This window comes from Cherax quadricarinatus, chromosome 30 (assembly GCF_038502225.1).
Source record: "Cherax quadricarinatus isolate ZL_2023a chromosome 30, ASM3850222v1, whole genome shotgun sequence".
NCBI classification, from domain to species: Eukaryota; Metazoa; Arthropoda; class Malacostraca; order Decapoda; family Parastacidae; genus Cherax; species Cherax quadricarinatus.
In genome coordinates this window covers 19632242-19652241 of record NC_091321.1, presented here as the reverse complement: position 1 = coordinate 19652241, position 20000 = coordinate 19632242, and the positions used below count along the sequence as shown (strand labels likewise).

The following is a 20000-nucleotide window of genomic DNA, read 5'->3' as shown; positions in this document are numbered from 1 at the left end:
GTAAGTAAATTATCCGACACCATAATACATCACTTATTAATTATTTAAATACATTTTTTTTATTATTGTTTCCTTTTCATGTTAACTGTAATGGTGACTGTATGTATTTTCAGCGTTACAAAAATATTTATTGGAAAGTTTTATGTATATCAGTTTTCAGTACGTGTGTGTGTGTGTGTGTGTGTGTGTGTGTGTGTGTGTGTGTGTGTGTGTGTGTGTGTGTGTGTGTGTGTGTGTGTGTGTGTGTGTGTGTGTGTGTGTGTGTGTGTGTGTGTGTGTGTGTGTGTGTGTGTGTGTGTGTGTGTGTGTGTGTGTGTGAATTATCAAATATTTTCTTCTAAGATCTGTATTGTATATGTAACTTTTCGATTACAACATGATAATAACTCACCTAAGTTAGTCTCCTTGAACAAACTAATGTCAAAACAGATGAAGTTAGATTCTACCTTGCTTTAAGTTAGTATCATCATAAGGATTGTTTAGGGTCAACTTGGATTCTAAACTGGCTAAAGTTAGTTTCTAATTAGGAAACTTTTGATTCTAAATAGACAGAAATGACTTTAAAATTAGATTAAAGCCAGATTTGAAATAGATTTAGGTTATCTGAAAATAATAGTAAAATTATATTCTAAATTATATTTCAGATAATCTCTAAATAAGGTTAAATTAGATTAAAAATAAGTTCAAAGTTGTACCTGTAAAGGTATAACTTTTAAATAAGCTTAAAATAGCTTCAAAATAAGTTTAAACTTCTCTTAAGCTTCAGTCGATTCACAATTTTCTTGGAGAATGACAGAGGTTCCCCTGAACTTTCGGGGTTTGTGATAGTGACTCCAGTACCTGTATAATTGCATATACCCTTCTGTTCCACATCAAGAGTATATTTCTCTTTTACTCCAATATATAAAAAGTATGTTTTAGTGTTACTTCAGTATATACAATGTACACTGGGCTGTCACCTTATATATATATATATATATATATATATATATATATATATATATATATATATATATATATATATATATATATATATATATATATATATATATATATATATATATATATATATATATATATATATATATATATATATATATATATATATATATATATATATATATATATATATATATATATATATTAGGTTTCCTGCCTTGTATGTAGCAGTGGTGAAGAACAATGAACACTGGTGAAGAACAGTACAAATGCAAGAGGAGGAAAAAGAATAAGAAGTAGAAGACAGGAGAGGTGATCCAGAAATTGGAGTGCGAAGTATGCAACTCATAAGTTTTCTAATACCTTCCTTTTGAGGCGAGGGAAGGACGGAGGGAGTGGAGAGGAGAGGTGAGGGATTTACGGGGAGGAAGCAAGAGGGAAAGCAAAGGATGTGGGAGTAGGGAAGGAATGATGGAAAGAGAAGGAATCGAACTGTGTAGGAGTGAGGGAAGGAAGGGAGAGAGATATGCAGAAGGGGTGAACATGAAATAGGAGTAAGGGATGAGAAGTAAACAAAGAATTATTCTCGTATATTGATCATAAAACAATCTATTCCTCTTACGCAGGTAACTAATTACAACTGTATCCTCTCTCTTTCTCTCTCTCACTCTATATATATATATATATATATATATATATATATATATATATATATATATATATATACACGTTACACATACGTGTATATATATATATATATATATATATATATATATATATATATATATATATATATATATATATATATATATATATATATATATATATATATATATATACATACACACACATACACACACGTTATTTATTCTGGGTATCCTGTTTGTATATATTATGTAATAAATCTACGGTGGCACAATGCAACATTTCACTACCACACTACTGTAACTTGCAGTGAACAATGTAATTACCTATTTCAGTTTGCAGGTTTGAGCTTCATCTCTGGGAACTCCACCTTCCCCACTAAAGTTATTGAATGTTAACTATAGCGTCAATATTTTTAACTAGAGAAAAAGTGTCAGCCTAAAGTGTAACGTCATCTACCTAGTTCAACTTTATTACCCTTACGCTGAAAAATTAGTACCTAATGTTTGTATGGCATGTCTTCCACAACTTCAAAATCCATTTGTGTCACCGTCCATCTGTGGTCCCTCCTGCATCATTTAATCCATGGCTGGTTGCAGTAGCTGGCAAGCAAGGTAGCCAGTTAGCAGACTGTTTGGGGAAAAGTTGTAAATTTGGTTATTCTGGGAATGACTCTGTAACTGGCTCAGCCAATTACCAACTCTATTTTCTATATCCAATTAATTAAATGGCATTTAGCTTAGTCTAATTATATAGGATCGTGTTTGATCAGCTTAATTAGCGATTTTATATACGATATCTATTTAAGTACATCTTACTTTAATTAAATCGGTAATTTCATTTATTGCATGTTAGTGGTGATCAGTGTAGTGTTGACCAGCAGGTGTGTTGTACCTCAGAGGTCACCAGTGTAGTGTTGACCAGCAGGTGTGTTGTACCTCAGAGGTCACCAGTGTAGTGTTGACCAGCAGGTGTGTTGTACCTCAGAGGTCACCAGTGTAGTGTTGACCAGCAGGTGTGTTGTACCTCAGAGGTCACCAGTGTAGTGTTGACCAGCAGGTGTGTTGTACCTCAGAGGTCACCAGTGTAGCGTTGACCAGCAGGTGTGTTGTACCTTAGAGGTCACCAGTGTAGTGTTGACCAGTAGGTGTGTTGTACCTCAGAGGTCACCAGTGTAGTGTTGACCAGCAGGTGTGTTGTACCTCAGAGGTCACCAGTGTAGTGTTGACCAGCAGGTGTGTTGTACCTCAGAGGTCACCAGTGTAGTGTTGACCAGTAGGTGTGTTGTACCTCAGAGGTCACCAGTGTAGTGTTGACCAACAGGTGTGTTGTACCTCAGAGGTCACCAGTGTAGTGTTGACCAGCAGGTGTGTTGTACCTCAGAGGTCACCAGTGTAGTGTTGACCAGTAGGTGTGTTGTACCTCAGAGGTCACCAGTGTAGTGTTGACCAGCAGGTGTGTTGTACCTCAGAGGTCACCAGTGTAGTGTTGACCAGCAGGTGTGTTGTACCTCAGAGGTCACCAGTGTAGTGTTGACCAGCAGGTGTGTTGTACCTCAGAGGTCACCAGTGTAGTGTTGACCAGTAGGAGTGTTGTACCTCAGAGGTCATCAATGTAGTGTTGACCAGCAGGTGTGTTGAGCTTATCGATGTTTTGGTTTAAGTCTACCGCTTTACACTGACTAACGTGAGGTCAAGGAGTTACATGAGTAGGTCAGATGATAGGCCAAGGCTTAAAATATAATTTTTCTCTAAGAAGTTGATCTCTTCTTAAATAGACACATGTTGACTGCGTTAAAACGACACTGTAACCAAAACCATTTTCCGAAAACAAAGTGGTCAGGTCACTTAACTTTTCTTACCACACTTTTCCTGTCTACCCCTCAGCCTTTCTTATCTCACTTTTCCTGTGTACTACAACCTTTTTCGCTGTTCAATCCTTCCCATTTCTTCCCCTCCAATCTTAAGGCCTAAAAAAACTGCGAAACAAGTGGTGGTGAAAGTCTGGTAATCTGCAAGATGTAGTAACTTCTTCATTGACTCTTGACTGACTTGATAAAACTGCACACAGTAGAGCTGCTGTATCCTGCCTGTACATCCAACGGTTAGTTGAAACACTGGAGACAAGACGCCAGTAACATAACTCTGTTGTTGTTACTACAAACACGAGACGAGACACTAGTAACATAACTCTGTTGTTGTTACTACAAATACTGGAGACGAGACACCAGTAACATAACTCTGTTGTTGTTACTACAAATACTGGAGACGAGACACCAGTAACATAACTCTGTTGTTACTACAAATACTGGAGAGGAGACGCCAGTAACATAACTCTGTTGTTGTACTACATATTCTGGAGACGAGACACCAGTAACATAACTCTGTTGTTGTTACTACAAATACTGGAGAGGAGACGCCAGTAACATAACTCTGTTGTTGTACTACATATTCTGGAGACGAGACACCAGTAACATAACTCTGTTGTTGTTACTACAAATACTGGAGAGGAGACGCCAGTAACACAACTCTGTTGTTGTTACTACAAATACAGGAGAGGAGACGCCAGTAACATAACTCTGTTGTTGTACTACATATTCTGGAGACGAGACACCAGTAACATAACTGTTGTTGTTACTACAAACACTTGAGACGAGACATCAGTAAAACAGCTCTGCTCTTGTAGTTATAAATAAACATTCACGGGGAGGGGGAGAAGGGAAAGAGAGGGGGAGAGTGCATGAGTGGGGGAGGGTGAATGGGTGGGGTGGATTGGGAGAGGGGAGAAGCAGCGTGGGTTTACCATGGCAACCAAGCTCAACCTCTCCCGACCTCCTTCCTTCTCTCCCTCCCGTCCTCTCTACATCTTATCCTTCTTTCCTCTTCACCTCTTATCCTTCAATCCTCTCTCCCTCTTATTCCTCCCCCTGTCTCCCTCTTATCCCTCCCTCCCCTCTCCCTCTAATCCTTCCCTCCTGTCTCTCTCTTCTCTCCTTCTTCTCTTTCTCCTTACCTTCCTCCCTCTCTCCTTCGTTGTTCCATCCCAGACAGCATGTAAGTACAACACTTGCCTCCCTCTCATCATCTAAACTCTTCCCACTGTTCACTTTCTTACCAAGTTCAAGGAGGAAGTTATCCGGGTGAGGCTGGTTGTTATCTTAAAGCTCTGTGATCTTATTAAAGCTGCACAAGAAAATCAAACAAACTGTTGAATCTTTACTTTCCTTCACTAAAACTTGTTTGAAGAAGACCAGGAAAGTATTCTTTAATGAGTTTTATTTGGTTGTGCTTAAGTCTACCCTCCAACCCCCCCTCTTTCTCTCTCTCTCTCTCTCTCTCTCTCTCTCTCTCTCTCTCTCTCTCTCTCTCTCTCTCTCTCTCTCTCTCTCTCTCTCTATCTATATATATATATATATATATATATATATATATATATATATATATATATATATCTCTCTATATATATATATATATATATCTATATATATCTATATATATATAATATCGACATTCACAATTTTTTCATTGTATCGATAAAGTAATTGTACAATTTATGCTTTCTTTTGGACAGAAAGTCACATTTTTGTGACAAAGTGAGTTTTATTGATGTTTTTCCCAATTTATTTCACTAAAAAACGCTACCGTTGTATAAGGCTTTCTTTTAAAAACGAACTTGGGATTCTGGAGATTGATTTTCAACCCCGGAAGGGTTATTATCCCAAGATAACCCAATAAATCCAAGCAGTGTGGCTTATTTCCCCTGTGGTTCTTAGGTCGTTCTTACCAGGATATGAAGTATAAGAGTGTTGTAACACTCATGTAACCTACTGCTAGGCTAACAAGGGCAGTAGATATAAGGAAACTTAGTTATACATTTCTTCTCGTACAGGATGCTATCCACAACAAGGACAGCAGATGTAAGAATTGCTCATACGTCTCATCCCTAAGAAGATGTCAGAACAAGCCATTGATCTCGCTTCTGCGTGGTAAATAAATACCTGTAAATCCCTTGCCTCCTCTTTCTCACACGACATAGTAACTCCAGCCCTGCTGGAAGAAAATTCCAAAGCTGTCGTGGCTACTGTATCTACAGTGGAATACTTGACGATATGCTCATTGACTTACTGGAAATCTCCCAGCTCAGGCTAACGTATTTCATTACTTAGTGTATGAAACTCATCCTGTGTGATGGAGTGTGACAAGGAAGGATAGTAAGCTCTGATAACACAATGTAACCATCTTACGTGCTAAATAGACTTTCTTATCTTCCAGACTCTACTCCTGTGAAATCTCCTGTTCTCTGCCTTCTCTATATTTCCAGTCTTTCTAATCTCAACAACTCTTTCCGTTCCTTTGACATCAAAATTACTTTTCGTCAAACTAACACCATTCACAATAATCTAGATGTTCATACCTCTCCCGTTATAGATGCCCCTGGTGTCTACTCTGTTTCGTGTTCTTCTTTTCCTCTTCGGTACTTGGAGAAAGTGGCCGTTCTGTTTCTGACATACTCAAGGAACACAGAAGTAGTGTTAGGCTTGCCGACACCAATAATGTTCTTTTCTGTCATGTTAGAGATCACAGTCATCCCACTGACTGGTCATCTGCTAAAACTTTCTACCCTACTTTCACGGTCGCCGTCTTGTAGAATCATCCCTTATACACAACTTTCCTTGTAGTAATCTTAGTCTTGACTTTGTCTCTGTAGATGCCTTCCTTTCCCATTACATTGTAAAATGCTCCAAACTTCAGAACACCCGTGACTTAACCTGATTCTTTTTTCTCTTCCTCTCTACCTCTTCTTTTTTCCCTTTTCGTGTTTTGGGTTTCCTTTCTTTTGCCTTGGGTGTTCTGTCTTTCACTTACCCCCACCTCCCCTGTGTTTTAAGTCTTACCCCTTGTGGGCTCTTAGCTCTCCTGCAGTGCTCCTCTTTCTTGGCCTTTGACTGACTCCACTACTGCTACTACTTCTTCCTTTCCTTCTACCTTTGGCCCCTACCTTCGCTTTTGCCTCCCTTCACAATTCATTCCCCATTTCTTGTCCCAACAACCGCTTTCCCTACCTTACACTCCCAATACTACTACTACTACTTTCACTACCACCCTTACCACTACCACTACTTCTACTTCCACTACCTGCCTTACCACTACCACTACTACTACTCCCACCTCTCTGGTCCCGTCCCTGCTAGGTGGCCTATATATACTGGGTCAATCTCTCTTCTTTTGCCCACTAGTGTGACTTTGTCAATGGTCCAAGTCGGACCGAAACGTCATCGTAAGCTCCTCTCTCCTATGTGTGGGTTATTTGTGTATTGTTCCAGTCACGGTATTATGCATTTGTGTTGTTTAAGCACAGTCTCTGTGAGTGTGAGCAAGACTTCTCACTTGTACTGCTCAGCTCTCCTGCCGCACTTCTATTTCTCCTATTTTCTTATAACTGGGTGAACTAGGTAATGTATCCGCCTTCTGATTACTGGACACAAGTTCAAGCCTCCACCACACCTTGAGGTACATACATACATACATACATACATATATATATATATATATATATATATATATATATATATATATATATATATATATATATATATATATATATATATATATATATATATATATATATATATATATATATGTCGTGCCGAATATGTAAAACTGGTCAATTAGCAAGAACTGAATTAAAATTAAGTCCTTTCTAAAATTTTCTCTTATAGGTTTAAAGATATATTTTTTCATTAATGTTAATGTAAAAATTTTAAATTTTGCACCAGAAGAATTTTAGAAAACTTACCTAACTTTATTATAACAAGAACAATTTATTTTAGCTTAATCGTACTAAATATGTTTTAAATACGTTTACAATAATTTAATACTAAACAAACACAATGAAATATATCTTTTTCGTTGTGTTTAGACTGATTTTTGAGAAATTATTTAATGCACAAATTTTCACTTGTCCTATATGGCAAGATGAACGTTGCTATTTAAGCCAAGATCGCAAGTTCTGCCTATTCGGCACGACACACACACACACACACACACACACACACATATATATATATATATATATATATATATATATATATATATATATATATATATATATATATATATATATATATATATATATATATATATATATATATATATATATATATATATATATATACTCATGTCAGCTAATTTCGAGTTTCATCACTCATCTCCGCCGGTGCTGCTGTTTCGGTCATCTGTGATGTTCCTCGACAGTCTTCTGCTTCGTGATAATTCGCTGCAAGTTACGGCGGTGGCTCGATCCTCCGACCACTAGCAGCGATACAGATACTCTCAGAATTCAATTCAGCTGAGCTTACGAAGGCAGCGGGTTCAAAATCCACTTCAAAGCCGCTGAAGAGAACGCCAGCAAATCCGAATATTGTGAGGCAACAGTGAAACCAAAGAATTGTTTGCCAGTTGCCAGCTGATTAATCTATAAATGTAAACATTAGCTGTTTGATGTATATAGCGAACTTTATCCAATTGTTGTATAAGATATGTAACTTTTGTATACATCATCAGCTGATTGATGTTATACATTGATATGGGTAATGTGAAAATTTAATATTAATTATTGTAAACAATAGCTGAATGATCAGGTAGAAAGTGAGCTAGGTAGTTTGTTAGGTTTAAATTATTATTATTATTATTATTATTATTATTATAAAAAAGCGCTAAACCACAAGGGTGTTAGGTTTAAAGTTTCCTGTTGACTACAAGAGGCTCATTAAGGTGGCATGGGACTTGAGTTAGTTTGGTTTATAATCCTACCAATCACACGAGGTCATTAAGGTTATGGGTCCGCATGTGTGGGGTAGGGGGAATGGGTTATTTAGTTTGTTAGGTGTGAAGTCCTGCTGACTAAACGAGGGTCATTAACGACCACGCTTGTAGTATTGATGACCACATCTCTGGTAGACTCCTATCTCAAGGGTGAGAGTACACATACATGTATACCACCTTTCCTTCCTTGTATATTACAAATACAACAAATCTCAGTTGACTAACGTCAACTTCAACTCTCGGTTGATCATGTAAACAAGACATATCAGCTGACTGGTGTAAATAGAGGGAGGCGGGGGACCTTTGATCAGGGATTGTGTTGTAAATGTCAGTCGTGGTGTGCAAAATGCCACAGCAGATACTAAGGGCTTTGTACCATCACATAATTTACGGTTTCGTGGAGTAGCCTAGTAGTTGTTGCGTGGGTCGAGTCTCGGCTCCTTGCCACGCCTCTCAACCACACACTAATGCTTAACCTCTTGCTGTTTACCGTATCTATTCTTCAAGCTCTGTGTGGTATTTGCTTCTGCTTCCTTAACCAAGGCGTTTCATTTTCTAACTATCCTGAGTTTGGGAAAGTATTACCTAACATCACTGTGACTTATTTGTTCCGTGTTCCCACTTTTAAAACTGTCTCTGTCTCTTTTGTCAAGTGTTCCAGGTATTTTGTACGTCGCAATTATGTCTCTGCAGTTAAGTCCCATATTGTTATAAGATTTAATTCCTTCAGTTTTCTCTCATGGGTTGTTTTCCTCAGCTCCAGGACTAGTCCTGTGGTGAAGTAGTGAACTATCACTAGCTTTCCGAGTAATCAGGTGAGGGCTCCATGCTGGCTCTGCAGACTCTGTGATAGTTCCGACACATCGAGTGTAGCTCACAAGTTCACCAGTGATGCATTGGTTACTCCGGCGAGGTTCACCTCTAGTAATGTGTTCAGTGCTCACTGTTGCAGGTTTCAACTCTCTTCCCTCCATATGTATTCCGTGCCTAGGTTACCTCCTCTTCTTAATATATTAATTCCTTCCCGACCATCATTCTGCTTCTCTCTCTCTCTCTCTCTCTCTCTCTCTCTCTCTCTCTCTCTCTCTCTCTCTCTCTCTCTCTCTCCTAGGTATTGCTTCATCCACTAAAACAACTTACACACTGTGTGAACAAGTGTGTTCTCAGGTACACTGTCCCGGGCCTTCTTGCAACACACGGATATGAAAGAGAAAGGCAGTGTAGGAGAAAGACGGATGTGAGGGAGTGTGTGGTGGGTGATGGGTGTGAGGGAGAGTGTGTGGTGGGTGATGGGTGTGAGGGAGAGTGTGTGGTGGGTGATGGGTGTGAGGGAGAGTGTGTGGTGGGTGATGGGTGTGAGGGAGAGTGTGTGGTGGGTGATGGGTGTGAGGGAGAGTGTGTGGTGGGTGATGGGTGTGAGGGAGAGTGTGTGGTGGGTGATGGGTGTGAGGGAGAGTGTGTGGTGGGTGATGGGTGTGAGGGAGAGTGTGTGGTGGGTGATGGGTGTGAGAACTGTCTCACACATACAGGAGGTCCCACATTATCAGAAAATGTCATCTCTCACGCTCTCTCACCTGACTCAACAAATGTACTTCATCTGCTGTCGTGTGTGTACTCACCTAGTTGAGATTGCAGGGGTCGAGTCCAAGCTCCTCGCCCCGCCTCTTAACTGTGTGTGTGTGTACTCAATTGTGGTTGCAGGGGTCGAGACTCAGCTCCTGGCTACTAGGAGCCAGGAGCTGAGTCCTTTCTGCTTCCTGAGCTTTGTCATACCTCGTCTTAAAGCTATGTATGGTTCCTGCCCCCACTACATCACTTGCTAGGCTATTCCACTTCCTGACAACTCTATGACTGAAGAAATACTTCCTAACATCCCTCTGTCTCGTCTGAGTCTTCAGCTTCCAATTGTGACTCTTTGTTTCTGTGTCCCATCTCTGGAACAACCTGTCTCTGTCCACCTTATCTATTCCACGCAGTATTTTGTATGTCTTTATCATGTCTCCCCTGACCCTCCTGTCCTCCAATATCGTCAGTCCGATTCCCCTCAACCTTTGTAGGAAATACCCCTGAGCTCCGGAACTAGCCTTGTTGCAAACCTTTGCACTTTCTCTAATTTCTTGACGTGCTTGACCAGGTGTGGGTTCCAAACTGGTGCTGCATACACCAGTATGGGCGTGATGTACACAGTGTACAGTGTCTTGAACGATTCCTTACTAAGGTATCGGAACGCTATTCTCAGGTTTGCCAGGCGCCTATATGCTGCAGCATTGGTTGATGTGTGCCTCCGGAGACGTGGTCGGTGTTATGGTCACCCCAAGATCTTTCTCCTTGAGAAAGATCTTGGTTATGTGTGTGTGTGTGTGTGTGTGTGTGTGTGTGTGTGTGTGTGTGTGTGTGTGTGTGTGTGTGTGTGTGTGTGTGTGTGTATGTGTGTGTGCGTGTGCGTGTGCGTGTGTATGTGTATGTGTATGTGTATGTGTGTGTGTGTACTCACCTATTTGTGGTTGCAGGGGTCGAGTCATAGCTCCTGGCCCCGCCTCTTCACTGATTGCTACTAGGTCCTCTCTCTCCCTGCTCCATGAGCTTTATCATACCTCGCATTAAAACTATGTATGGTTCCCGCCTCCACTACTTCACTTTCTAGGCTATTCCACGGCTTGACTACTCTATGACTGAAGAAATACTTCCTAACATCCCTTTGATTCATCTGAGTCTTCAACTTCCAATTGTGACCTCTTGTGTCTGTGTCCCATCTCTGGAACATCCCGTCTTTGTCCACCTCGTCTATTCCGCGCAGTATTTTATATGTCGTTATCATGTCTCCCCTGACCCTCCTGGCCTCCAGTGTCGTCAGGCCGATTTCCCTCAACCTTTCTTCGTAGGACAATCCCCGTAGCTCTGGGACTAGTCTTGTTGCAAACCTTTTCACTTTCTCTAATTTCTTGACGTGCTTGACTAGGTGTGGATTCCAAACTGGTGCTGCATACTCCAGTATGGGCCTGACGTAAATGGTATACAGAGTCTTGAACGAATCCTTACTGAGGTATCGGAACGCTATCCGTAGGTTTGCCAGGCGCCCGTATGCTGCAGCAGTTATCTGATTGATGTGCGCCTCGGGAGATATGCTCGGTGTTATACTCACCCCCAGATCTTTTTCCTTGAATGAGGTTTGCAGACTTTGGCCATCTAAACTATATTGTGTCTGCGGTCTTCTTTGCCCTTCCCCAATCTTCATGACTTTGCATTTGGCAGGGTTAAACTCAAGGAGCCAGTTGCTGGACCAGGCTTGTAGCCTGTCCAGGTCTCTTTGTAGTCCTGCCTGATCCTCATCCGATTTGATTCTTCTCATTAACTTCACATCGTCCGCAAACAAGGACACTTCTGAGTCTATCCCTTCCGTTATGTTATTCACATATACCAAGAACAGCACAGGTCCGAGGACTGACCCCTGTGGAACCCCGCTTGTCACAGGCGCCCACTCTGACACCTCGTCACGTACCATGACTCGTTGTTGCCTCCCTGTCAGGTATTCTCTAATCCATTGCAGTGCCTTTCCTGTTATGTGTGCTTGATCCTCTAGCTTTTGCAGTAACCTCTTGTGAGGAACTGTGTCGAAGGCCTTCTTGCAGTCCAAAAAAATGCAGTCGATCCACCCCTCTCTCTCCTGTCTTACTTCTGTCACCTTGTCATAAAACTCTAGTAGGTTTGTGACACAGGATTTTCCCTCCCTGAAACCATGCTGGTTGTCAATTATACACTTGTTTCTTTCCAGGTGCTCCACCACTCTCCTCCTGATGATCTTCTCCATGACCTTGCATACTATACACGTTAGTGATACAGGTCTGTAGTTTAGTGCCTCATGTCTGTCTCCCTTTTTAAAAATTGGGACTACATTTGCCATCTTCCATACCTCGGGGAGTTGCCCAGTTTCAAATGATGTGTTGAAGATCTTTGTTAATGGTACACACAATATCTCTGCTCCCTCTTTAAGGACCCACGGAGAGATGTTGTCTGGTCCCACCGCCTTTGAGGTGTCAAGTTCGCATAGCAGCTTCTTCACCTCCTCCTTGGTTATATGTACCTCATCCAGCACTTGCTGGTGCACCCCCCTGCTCTGATTTCCTGGAGTCCTACTGGTTTCCACTGTAAATACTTCTTTAAATCTTGTGTTGAGCTCCTGACATACCTCCCGGCCGTTTCTTGTGAATTCCCCATCACCCTTCCTCAGTCTGATTACCTGGTCCTTGACTGTTGTGTTCCTCCTGATGTGGCTGTACAACAGCTTCGGGTCAGTCTTGACTTTCGATGCTATGTCATTTTCGTATTGCCGCTGAGCCTCCCTTCTTATCTGTGCATATTCGTTTCTGGCTCTTCGGCTAATCTCTTTATTTTCCTGAGTTCTCTGTCTTCTGTACCTTTTCCATTCTCTAGTACACCTAGTTTTTGCCTCCCTACACCTTTGGGTGAACCAAGGACTCGTTCTGTTCTTCCCATTATTTCTGTTTCCCTTGGGAACAAACCTCTCCTCTGCCTCCTTGCATTTTGTTGCCACATAGTCCATCATTTCTTGTACTGGTTTCCCTGTCAGTTCCCTCTCCCATTGAATGTCTTGAAAGAAGTTCCTCAAGCCTGAGTAGTTCCCCCTTTTGTAGTTTGGTTTTCCCACCCTATTCCTGCTGCTCTCTCCACTTGGAGCTCAACTATGTAGTCGAAGCACAGAACCACATGATCACTGGCTCCCAGGGGCCTCTCATACATGATATCCTCGATGTCAGAACTACTCAAGGTGAATACAAGGTCCAGTCTTGCTGGTTCATCCTCTCCTCTCTCTCTGGTAGTGTCTCTAACATGTTGATGCATGAGGTTTTCCAGTACCACATCCATCATCTTGGCTCTCCATGTTTCGGGACCCCCATGGGGCTCCAGGTTTTCCCAGTCAATCTCCTTGTGATTGAAATCACCCATAACTAGTAACTTTGCTCCCCCCATGTGTGCTCTCCTGGCCACCTCGGCTAGTGTGTCGACCATTGCTCTGTTGCTCTCATCATATTCTTCTCTTGGCCTCCTGCAGTTCTGTGGTGGGTTGTACATTACTGCAATTATTACCTTATGTCCCTCAGACTGGATTGTTCCTACTAAGTAGTCCCTTTCGCCCGTGCCATCCATTCCTTCCATTTTCTCAAACCCCCACTGGTTTTTAATGAGCAGTGCAACTCCTCCCCCTCTCCTCCCTCTGTCTTTCCTGAGGATTTGATATCCGGATTGAAAGATTGAATCTGTTATTATTCTGGTGAGTTTTGTTTCTGTGAGTGCTATTATGTCTGGGGATATCTCCTTGATTCTTTCGTGCTACTCCTCATACTTATTTGTTATTCCATCTGCATTTGTATACCACACCTTCAACTTCTTTTCTAAGATTGTGGTCTGGTAGGTGTATTGGGGTTGAGGAAGTGGGAGACCTGATAAGGAACTATGGGTGGTTGATGTGGGGGTGGAGTTTGTAATGCAGTGGTTGGGGGCATTGGATGTGGCATGGGTGTTTTGGTTTAGAGTGTTTGGTTGCACTGGGGTTGACCTGGTTGGGAGGCTTCTATAGGAAGTTGTGAGGGAGGCTGTATCTGATCTTCTTGTGTATGGGATCTCCTGTCTGTCTTCTCCATCCCCTCTCTTTCCTCCTTTCGCCTTTGTACCATCTTTCTCTGTTTCTGCCTTTCTGCTTGTGTTCTGTCGCGGTCGAGATACACCTTCCTGTATGCCGGCATGTCCCTTAATCGTGCTTTCTCCTGCAGGATCCTGTTCCGAGTCGATTCTGCCTTGAAGGTCACTTTCACTGGCCGGGTTCTTTTTTTTACAAACCCCCCTATTCTCCGAAAATTTTCTAGCTGGGTCATGTCGTCTTCTCCTATTGCTTTCATGATGCTTTCAATTGCTTTTTTCCCCTTGTTTTCTTGCTTCATATGTTTCCCCTTCAACTTCCTGGAGCCCATACACAAAGACTGACCTCACCCTTTCATTCTCCCACTGCATATCCCTGTGTATCCCCTCATTCAATTTGATTTCCTCCATTGCAGCTTTCCTTTCTTCAGTTTCACTTGCTAATGTACTTGGGCTCAGTGGCCTGTCATTTTCCCTTCTTGGCTTTCCCTGGGCTCTGCTGTGGTCTGTTAGGGCCTCCACATATAGTTTAGCTCTTTCATTTACTACAGTCTCCACTGATTGAGCTTCTACATGCAGTTTTGCTCCTTCTTTCCCTACAGTCCCCTTATTTGTGGCTGAGGTAGCAGTCTCTGTTGTCAATCCCAAAATGTTCTTTAGTTCTTTTAGGCTGTTTCAGATTTTTCAGTTCCTCTTCTAAACTCTGTATCCTGGCCTCTGCTGCTTTGACTTGCACCTCCCACTTCCTGCTTTCCATGTCTATCCTCTCTTCCATTCTCATGCTAAGTTCTTCTAGTTTCTTTTCCCATTCATGTTCCCTTTTTGCGAGCTCTGCTGCCCAATCTTCCTTTGCAGTTTCCTCCTCCTGTCCCTTGGTTTTTCTTGTTGCTCTCTGGCAACCTATTTTTGTTTTGTCCTGATTGCCTCAGAGTGGGAAACCTATGTAATCCTGTATGTTAGGTTAGTATTGTGTATGTCAGAGTGTGGGGGGGGGTAGTGGAGGAACTGTGGCTATGTGGGAGAGTAGTGGGGAGGGGGAGTGGGAAGGAGGGAGAAGCAAGTGGGTGAGTGGGAAAGGGAGAGGGGGAAGGAGGAAGAGGTGGGGAGGGGGAGGGTGAAAGAGGGAGGGGAGGGATCAGGTGAAGGAGTGAGATGTCGGTGGGGGAGGGGGGGAGTGTATGTGTGAGTCTGGCAATGTGTGTGTGTGTGTGTGTGTGTGTGTGTGTGTGTGTGTGTGTGTGTGTGTGTGTGTGTGTGTGTGTGTGTGTGTGTGTGTGTTATGTGTGTGTGTGTGTGTGTGTGTTGTGGGTGTGTTGCGTGTGTGTGTGTGTGTGTGTGTGCGTGTGTGTCTGTGTGTGTGTGTGTGTGTGTGTGTGTGTGTGTGTGTGTGTGTGTGTGTGTGTGTGTGTGTGTGTGTGTGTGTGTATGTGACTTTCTTTTTATTTACAGAAGCGGATTTATGTTGTATGACCGTGATCAAGGTAGTAACATTGATCAAGGTAGTAACATTGATCAAGGTAGTAACATTGATCAAGGTAGTAACATTGATCAAGGTAGTAACATTGATCAATGTAGTAACATTGATCAAGGTAGTAACATTGATCAAGGTAGTAACATTGATCAATGTAGTAACATTGATCAAGGTAGTAACATTGATCAAGGTAGTAACATTGATCAAGGTAGTAACATTGATCAAGGTAGTAACATTGATCAAGGTAGTAACATTGATCAAGGTAGTAACATTGATCAAGGTAGTAACATTGATCAATGTAGTAACATTGATCAAGGTAGTAACATTGATCAAGGTAGTAACATTGATCAATGTAGTAACATTGATCAAGGTAGTAACATTGATCAAGGTAGTAACATTGATCAAGGTAGTAACATTGATCAAGGTAGTAACATTGATCAAGGTAGTAACATTGATCAAGGTAGTAACATTGATCAAGGTAGTAACATTGATTAATGTAGTAACATTGATCAAGGTAGTAACATTGATCAAGGTAGTAACGTTGATCAAGGTAGTAACATTGATCAAGGTAGTAACATTGATCAAGGTAGTAACATTGATCAAGGTAGTAACATTGATCAAGGTAGTAACATTGATCAATGTAGTAACATTGATCAAGGTAGTAACATTGATCAAGGTAGTAACATTGATCAAGATAGTAACATTGATCAAGGTAGTAACATTGATCAAGGTAGTAACATTGATCAAGGTAGTAACATTGATCAAGGCAGTAACATTGATCAAGATAGTAACATTGATCAAGGTAGTAACATTGATCAAGGTAGTAACATTGATCAAGGTAGTAACATTGATCTAGATAGTAACATTGATCAAGTTAGTAACACTGATCAAGGTAGTAACATTGATCTAGATAGTAACATTGATCAAGTTAGTAACACTGATCAAGGTAGTAACATTGATCAAGATAGTAACATTGATCAAGGTAGTAACATTGATCAGGGTAGTAACATTGATCAAGACAGTAACATTGATCAAGGTAGTAACATTGATCAAGACAGTAACATTGATCAAGGTAGTAACATTGATCAGGGTAGTAACATTGATCAAGACAGTAACATTGATCAAGACAGTAACATTGACCAAGGTAGTAACATTGATCAAGATAATAACATTGATCAAGATAGTAACATTGATCAAGGTAGTAACATTGATCAAGATAATAACATTGATCAAGATAGTAACATTGATCAAGACAGTAACATTGATCAAGGTAGTAACATTGATCAAGGTAGTAACATTGATCAAGGCAGTAACATTGATCAAGGTAGTAACATTGATCAAGACAGTAACATTGATCAAGGTAGTAACATTGATCAAGGTAGTAACATTGATCAAGGCAGTAACATTGATCAAGGTAGTAACATTGATCAAGACAGTAACATTGATCAAGGTAGTAACATTGATCAAGGTAGTAACATTGATCAAGGCAGTAACATTGATCAAGGTAGTAACATTGATCAAGGTAGTAACATTGATCAAGGTAGTAACATTGATCAAGGTAGTAACATTGATCAAGATAGTAACATTGATCAAGGCAGTAACATTGATCAAGATAGTAACATTGATCAAGATAGTAACATTGATCAAGGTAGTAACATTGATCAAGGTAGTAACATTGATCAAGATAGTAACATTGATCAAGGTAGTAACATTGATCAAGATAGTAACATTGATCAAGGTAGTAACATTGATCAAGGTAGTAACATTAATCAGGGTAGTAACATTGATCAAGGTAGTAACACTTATCAAGGTAGTAACATTGATCAAGGTAGTAACATTGATCAAGATAGTAACATTGATCAAGGCAGTAACATTGATCAAGATAGTAACATTGATCAAGGCAGTAACATTGATCAAGATAGTAACATTGATCAAGATAGTAACATTGATCAAGGTAGTAACATTGATCAAGATAGTAACATTGATCAAGGTAGTAACATTGATCAAGGTAGTAACATTAATCAGGGTAGTAACATTGATCAAGGTAGTAACATTGATCAAGGTAGTAACATTGATCAAGGCAGTAACATTGATCAAGGTAGTAACATTGATCAAGGTATTAACATTGATCAAGGCAGTAACATTGATCAAGGTAGTAACATTGATCAAGATAGTAACATTGATCAAGGTATTAACATTGATCAAGGCAGTAACATTGATCAAGGTAGTAACATTGATCAAGATAGTAACATTGATCAAGATAGTAACATTGATCAAGATAGTAACATTGATCAAGATAGTAACATTGATCAAGGTAGTAACATTGATCAAGGTAGTAACATTAATCAGGGTAGTAACATTGATCAAGGTAGTAACACTTATCAAGGTAGTAACATTGATCAAGATAGTAACGTTGATTAAGGTAGTAACATTGTTCAAGGTAGTAACATTGATCAAGGTAGTAACATTGATCAAGGTAGTAACATTGATCAAGATAGTAACGTTGATTAAGGTAGTAACATTGTTCAAGGTAGTAACAGTTATCAAGATAGTAACATTGATCAAGGTAGTAACATTGATCAAGGTAGTAACATTGATCAAGATAGTAACGTTGATTAAGGTAGTAACATTGTTCAAGGTAGTAACAGTTATCAAGATAGTAACATTGATCAAGGTAGTAACATTGATCAAGGTAGTAACATTGATCAAGATAGTAACATTGATCAAGGCAATAACATTGATCAATGTATTAACATTGATCAAGGTAGTAACATTGATCAAGGTAGTAACATTGATCAAGATAGTAACATTGATCAAGGTAGTAACACTGATCAAGATAGTAACATTGATCAAGGTAGTAACATTGATCAATGTATTAACATTGATTAAGGCAGTAACATTGATCAAGGTAGTAACATTGATCAAGATAGTAACATTGATCAAGGTAGTAACACTGATCAAGATAGTAACATTGATCAAGGTAGTAACATTGATCAATGTATTAACATTGATTAAGGCAGTAACATTGATCAAGGTAGTAACATTGATCAAGATAGTAACATTGATCAAGGTAGTAACACTGATCAAGATAGTAACATTGATCAAGGTAGTAACATTGATCAAGGTAGTAACATTGATCAAGGTAGTAACATTTGTCAAGGTAGTAACACTGATTAAGGTAGTAACATTGATCAAGGTAGTAACATTGATCAAGGTAGTAACATTGATCTAGTAACATTGATCAAGGTAGTAACATTGATCTAGTAACATTGATCAAGGTAGTAATATTGATGAAAATAGTAACATTGATCAAGGCACTAACATTGATCAAGGTATTAATACTGATCAAGGTAATCTCACAACACATAGCTCGTGCCAGGCCTCACAATATTACACTTAACACACGTTAAATAAACAAGCACTTAGAAGTGCCATTACAGAATTGGCTGTTAGCGTTGGTGAGTGACAGGCAGACAGGTTGACAGTCAGGCAGTCTGACAGCCTGACTGTCAAGAAGAGAGGGAGAGAGAGAGACAGACAGACCACCAGCAGTGCTACCAACATTATAACACTAGCAGTGCCACCGATAGTATAACACTAGCAGTGCCACCAATAGTATAACACTAGCAGTGCCACCGATAGTATAACACTAGCAGTGCCACCAATAGTATAACACTAGCAGTGCCACCAACAGTATAACACTAGCAGTGCCACCAACAGTATAATACTAGCAGTGCTACCAACAGTATAACACTAGCAGTATTACCAACAGTGTGACACTAGCAGTGTTACCAACAGTATGACACTAACAGTGTCACCAACAGTATGACACTAGCAGTGCTACCAACAGTGCCACCAGCAGTGTGATACTAACAGTGCCAGTAATAGTATGACACTAAGAGTGCCACCAACATTATGACACTAGCAGTGTCACCAACAGTATGACTTTAGCAGTGCCACCAACAGTATGACACCAGCGGTGCCACAAACAGTATGACACTAACAGTACTACCAACAGTATGTCACTAGCAGTGGCACTAACAGTATGACACTAGCAGTGCTACCAACAGTGTGACACTAGCAGTGCTACCAACAGTGTGACACTAGCAGTGCTAGCAACAGTATGACACTAGCAGTACTACCAACAGTATGACAGTAGCAGTGGCATCAACAGTGTGACACTAGCAGTGCTACCAACAGTGTGACACTAGCAGTGCCACCAACAGTGTGACACTAACAGTGCTACCAACAGTGTGACACTAGCAGTGCTACCAACAGTGTGACACTAGCAGTGCCACCAACAGTGTGACACTAGCAGTGCTACCAACGGTGTGACACTAGCAGTGCCACCAACAGTGTGACACTAGCAGTGCTACCAACAGTGTGACACTAACAGTGCTACCAACAGTGTGACACTAACAGTGCTACCAACAGTGTGACACTAGCAGTGCTACCAACAGTGTGAC

General features: G+C 40.6%; 1 protein-coding gene across 1 annotated transcript in view; it reads left to right on the top strand.

Moving 5' to 3' along the window:
- The window catches only part of LOC128692757 (uncharacterized), a 169335-nt gene that overhangs the window by 424 nt on the left and 148911 nt on the right, over positions 1–20000 (top strand). The gene's annotated exons all lie outside the window — the stretch shown is intronic.